This window comes from Zingiber officinale, chromosome 2A, assembly GCF_018446385.1.
Source record: "Zingiber officinale cultivar Zhangliang chromosome 2A, Zo_v1.1, whole genome shotgun sequence".
NCBI lineage: Eukaryota > Viridiplantae > Streptophyta > Magnoliopsida > Zingiberales > Zingiberaceae > Zingiber > Zingiber officinale.
Genome location: NC_055988.1, coordinates 134,677,240 through 134,683,206, shown reverse-complemented (window position 1 = coordinate 134,683,206; position 5,967 = coordinate 134,677,240). Strand labels below are relative to the sequence as shown.

The 5,967-nt window shown below is 37.2% G+C and overlaps 1 long non-coding RNA gene across 1 annotated transcript; it reads left to right on the top strand.

Moving 5' to 3' along the window:
- Positions 1 to 4,760: 4,760 nt before the first annotated feature.
- LOC122040054 lies at positions 4,761 to 5,548 on the top strand. Its single transcript, XR_006128491.1, has 3 exons — positions 4,761 to 4,783; positions 5,347 to 5,418; positions 5,493 to 5,548. It is a non-coding gene; the product is annotated as an uncharacterized LOC122040054 (long non-coding RNA).
- Positions 5,549 to 5,967: the final 419 nt, after the last annotated feature.

Sequence of the window (5,967 nt, the reverse complement as noted above, 5' to 3'; positions counted from 1 at the left end):
GATATAAATTTTCAAAAGTAGATTCAGAATCAAGATAAATGCTTCCTAATCGTGCCATGAGGGCATAAGTTTTCTTATAATCTAGTCCCTCTATTTGATTAAATCTCCTAGCTACTAGCTGTTGGGTTTTTCGGGCCACGAAAACCACTTTTTCGCGTCGCGGAAACCCCGAAAGCCCAGCCACCGGATCCGTGCGAAGAATAAAACTTTCAAAAACTTACGAGTACGATTTTATAAACTCTAGATCTACATTAGAGTACAAGTTTTACCCTTGATGCGTGCCTTTCATGAATCCCGCTCGTCCAAGGTGCCGAATCTTAAGTTGTCAAGGTAGACAACTCTCTATGCGTATCCACAAGAACAAAGAGGGAGAAAAACCAAACTAAAGTGTGCTAGCACCTTAGTAGGGTTCGACCAAGATAGGAGGAGAGGGAGAGAAGAAAGAACTCAAGGAGGAAGAAGATGTCAATTAGCCTCGAATGAAAAAAAAAAATGAATTCACATTCATTTTGAGTGGCCGGCCACATCAAGTGTAACTCCTCTCATTAATGTGGCCGGCCACATGAAAGCAAAGGAGAAGATGTAACTTCCATTAGGTGGCATACTCATGTGTTAACTATGATGATGTGGCACATCATCATTGGCCACTTAATGCCAAGTCACAAATGATGTGGCATAAAGTCAAGTCAAACTTGACTCTTCCTCTTCCTCTAAAGTTAAGTCAAACTTGATTTAATCTCTCTCATGGTTGATCTAATCCAACCATTTAATTCAAGCCAATTTAATATAATGAATCTAATTCATTTAATTAAATTGATTCAATGATTCATAATCTAAATTAGACTCATTGAACACATGAATCAATTTGAGTCTAACTCAATTAGCCTAATTAGGATTACTCTTAATCCAATTTGATTCATCACATGAATCTAATCCTCTTGGTTCATCATATGAACATAATCTCCATCTAATTGTCCTTAGTGTGTGACCCTATAGGTTCTTGTAACGTTGGCAATGCCCCTAAACCCATTTAGGAGCATAAGTAATGAGCGGTATCAAGCAACACATCATTACTACCCAAGTTAAAAGAATGTTGAGATCCAACATCACCTTGTGACTACTAATTGTTTCTCCTCACAATATATGACAAGTGTCCTTCTATCCTAGACATCTAGATTGATCAATGTGAGGTATAGACTGTATCATCCTCTGACCAATCTAAATCTTGAACTCCAAGTAGACTCACTAAATCAAATGAGCTCAATATCTCATATTGACTCATTTGGGCATGGCCATGCACTTCGTGGTCTCACTCTATCAAGAATATCGATGTCGCTCCCGTCATATAGGAGGGATAGATCCCATCTGCATCACTCACATCCCTCTGCATAATTCGTTACATACCAAGTAATCGCCTTTATAGTCCATCCAGTTACGGGTGACGTTTGACGAAACCAAAGTACATAACTCCTTATGTAGGGAACCATGGTGACTTCAGGTCTAAGGACTAGTAGTCATACTAATAGCCACATGAGAAAGTATATGCCACTCATATAACGATCCATGATACTTTTTCATGGCGGGTCATTCAGTATACATTCTCCAATGCATACCCATGTGTCAACTTGATATCTCTATATCCATGACTTGTGAGATCAAGTCATCGAGTTGGCCTACATGCTAGTCTTATTGTATTAACATTGTCCCTGAATATTAATACTCGACTAGGAATGATTAAGAGTAGTGTTCCCTATATCATCTCACTATCGGTTCAACTAACCGATTGATATAGGTGAGAACCTTCTACTCAAGGACGCTATTATACTTAGTTTATTTGGCACAAATACAAGTAAGTATAATAACCAAAATAAATGCCTTTATAAGAATATGATACAATAAGTCCATAATACAATCATCAAATGATTGACTCTAGGGCTCTAACTAACAATCTCCCACCACTACAAGAAAAACGTCATTCAACAACACTCAAACGACAACGATTTTATACCAAACCGTTGTCTTTTTGCCTTTTAACAACGGTTTTAACAAAAACTGTTGTCTTTTAGTAATTTTTTTGGCCTATGACAACGGTTTTTAAAAACCGTTGTCTATTTGTGTTTTTTTGGGGATACAACAACGATTTTTAAAGGGTACGACAACAGTTTTTTAAAACTGTTGTCTATGTGCGCTTTTTTGGGATTACGACAACGGTTTTTAAAAACCGTTGTCTATTAAGTGTTGTTAAATGTAATTGTTTTTTCTTTCGCCACTTTTTCTCCTTCGTCATTTGTCTGTTTTACGCCTTATTTTTTTCTGTCTCTTTCCCAAAACCCTACTCTCCACCGCCTCCTCCTCACCGCCCTCTTCGTCGCCTCCCTACTCACCACCCTCTTCGCCGCCTCCCTCCTCACCACCCTCTTCACCGTCTTCTTCGCCGCCTCCCTCCTCACCTCCCTCTTCGCCGCCTCAACTTTCGGCCTCGCCACCTCCTCCTCGCGGCCTCTACTTTCAGCCATCTTCACCGCCTCCTCCTCCTCAAGCCTCGACCTTTCTCGTCCTCCTCCTCCTCCTACTCCTCGTCTTCCTCTTTCTCCTCTCTCTGGGTTTGATTCGCTTCGGAAATGGCGGCACCACTCCAGTCGGTAGTGTTCCTCTCAAATCGTATTGATCCGCACAGGCGTCTTTTTGCATCCCCTGCGAGATCTCTTCCAGGTTTTTTTTCGCCTCTTTTACGAATCAGATAACTATTACTGATTTGGGATTTGAAGATATGATGATTGTTCCTTTGGCACTCAGGAACGAAAGGAAGCATCTTGGTTGTTAGATCCGATGGAAGGATCTCCGGTAGGCTCAGTGGAAGGAATTTGATCACAAATGCTGTTGCAGTTGAGTGTTGTTTCGTTCTTACTCGTCCTTGTAAATCGATACAATATGTCTCGTTATTTACTTACATTTCTGTCTCTTCTCTTGCATGGGTTAGACGAAGGCCGATACTCCTACAAGTTCCACCGACTCTAAACCTGGGTAAGTTTCTTCTCTTATGCAGTGCTGTTTCTTGACAATTGATTTTTTTTGAGTTGTTATTTTCTAAATTCATTTGTGGATTGGAAGAGACGTAGGACAGGGAGTTGTTACTCATTATAATCTTGGCCCAATCTGGAACATTGTGTTTATAATAGCATCCACTGTCTAGTTTTTCCATGTCTCTTTTCCTTGTTGAAACTTTTATCCAGCAGGGCGCTAGTATTTTCTAACTCATATAAACATTTATTTGTTGAAGCTTTTGCTATTGTCAGAATTCTTGTTGATCAAAATCAGTGGTATTTTGGTGCAAGTTACTCCAAGTATCTGTTGTCAGATTTATAAAGTGTTCTTATAATGTTGAAAGAAAAATTTATAATGTGGACGTAGAAAGTTTCAGAATATTTACTGAACTAGGGTGGAATCTGGAATTTAATTAAATGCATCATCATGTAGAGATGCTGATAAAGTGGACATGATTAGTCAGATCAGTAGAGCTTCTGGTGTGTACAATCGTTGTATGTCATATCTTAATTTGCCAACTTTATACTTATAAAATGTAAGATGGAGTATGCGCCAAAGGATGATATGTTTGCTTGTTTGTTGCTTTAGGCTTGTGAAGGGCATAAAGATACTGTTGCTTTACATTTGATTTCATCATGCCAGAAGTTTTTATTGTATGAACATGGAACATTAAAGTCCTTGAATGGCTAAGCACGCCAATGAATATTAAATTCTACAACAATTTTTGCAGTGTGATTGGTCCAATTGTTTTTTGACACAACAAAAACAACTAATGATCAACTAATGCTCTTCACTCTTCAGTCCTTACTAAAATGATTAAGATATTCTAAAGTTAGATTTCAGCCTGATGAAGAATATTCTTTGTGACTGTACAATAGTGCAAGCAGAGCAATTAAATGTGCTAGTTGTTGTAAGATTTTTACTGAAAATGTGTGATAATACATATAGTTTGTCAGGAGTAGGTTTATTTGCTAAAATCACTCATTTTACAATTTAACAACATTTAGGAAGTGCATTTCTCGGTGCTCTAGCATTATGTTTAGGCAAACTTATGGAATTAATTTCTATTTTTTTTATCTAACAGAAGTGTTAAGTAATTATCTTTACAACCTTTTATTCTTGGACTTTCGTTTACAAAAGTATTTATCCTCTGTTGATGGTAATTTTCTTAGCAGATGAACTATCCAATCTGGCTAACCGGTCATTGTGCATACCTAGTCTTAGTGTTCATCTTTATTTTTAAATTAATAATAAAAGATTCAGTTTAAGCCTAGTCAATCAGTGTCAGTTCCAGGATTGTGGATACTATTTTTGTGCCATCATCAGACAATCTAATTCAAGTTTATGATTGCTTCCAGGGTCATTTTGATGACGTTGAAAGAGCACCTATCTTGCCATCTAAACCCCCTAAGGAGACCAAAGAGATGGTAATTTTCTTGTTCTGTCTAAATTTGGCAACATTAAGATATATAAATTGAACACTTCTAAGTGGGAACAATGTCATAATGGACTTTTTAACAGGATGAAAATAAGAGTAAGAAGGGTCTTGCCGAGATATATGAGGTTCGCTGCTTCATTCATGCAAATCATTTTTATTAATCAGCTAATGCGTGATACATAGACTATGCTCACTTCTCTCTCTCTCTCTCATTTTTTTTTTGTAATTTAGGAAGAATATGCGCAGAAGACGGGTCTAGCTCTAGCTCTTCTTTCTACTTCTGATAAACTTAAGATTGAGGTATTTTACTTGTCCACTTATTTACTATTCCTATGTGGTAAATTTTGTCATAAAAACTCAAACTGAACCCTGACAATTAGTAGCTATTTTTACCAAAATTATCTACATTTTTTTCAATTTCTAATTTCAGCTGCTGGTAGGATAGTAATCATAGTTTAGTGATTGATGGCTGATGAGAATGAGAATTTGTATGTCTTAGGTGTCAGTTTATAAGTCTTCATCGACGCATTTTCTTTAAGCTCCTTACAACTGTTGTATTCTCACTATTGATAAATTATATTGAAACGTCTCAAGCTCTTTGGGTTTTCCCTCCTTTCTGTTTCTTTGCCTGGGAAACTTTCTCAGAAGTCCTGATGGAAGATTATATTATCGATAGATGTCTTTTTTACTGATGCATATAATGACTTTACTTTATAGCCAAAAAAACTGACATTGGGATATCTGTAATCTGAATTTGTTAATAATACATATCCACTAGATCTATTGTATTGATCTGCGATAATATCTGGCTGCTTGTGTAGCTTCTCAGCTTTTCTCATACACTTTTTCTTTTATGCCTGCAGGCAACAATGCTATTCAAAAAGATTTCCTTAAAGTTGGATGCGCTGTCTCACTTCCATTTTGCTCCAAAGCCGGTTAGCAATAAAGCTTATCAAGTGTTTAATTTTTTTAGTATTTATTTCTTGATTGACCATAAGTTATGATGTAGGTTATTGAGGACATGTCTATACAAGTCAATGTACCTGCTCTAGCAATGGAAGAGGTAAAAATATCTTTTGGAGTTATCTTTTAATTTATGGTAAAAACAGTTTCGAGTCACTGAAATACAATGGTTTTGCAGGTTGCTCCATTGGCCGTCTCAGATGCGGCTATGCTTGCCCCTGAGGAGATTTTTCATGGAAAAGGAAACATCAAAGAAGAGGCAGAGTTAACAAAAGAAGAGAGGAAAAGGAGACGGGCCAACCAGAAAAGAAGATTTCGAAGATTGAAAGGTATCCTTTATTCGCTTATATTTATGGTTCTGCTTATTTTCATGCTTGTCTACAATCTGTGCATAATGGTCAAAAAAAATTAGTGGCGAACTTGTGACAGACATGATCCACCACTTAGAATTACATAGTTCTTGTGCACAGGATTGCATAATTTCATTCTGCTCTTTTTAGGTGTCCTCAAGAGTATTGGGA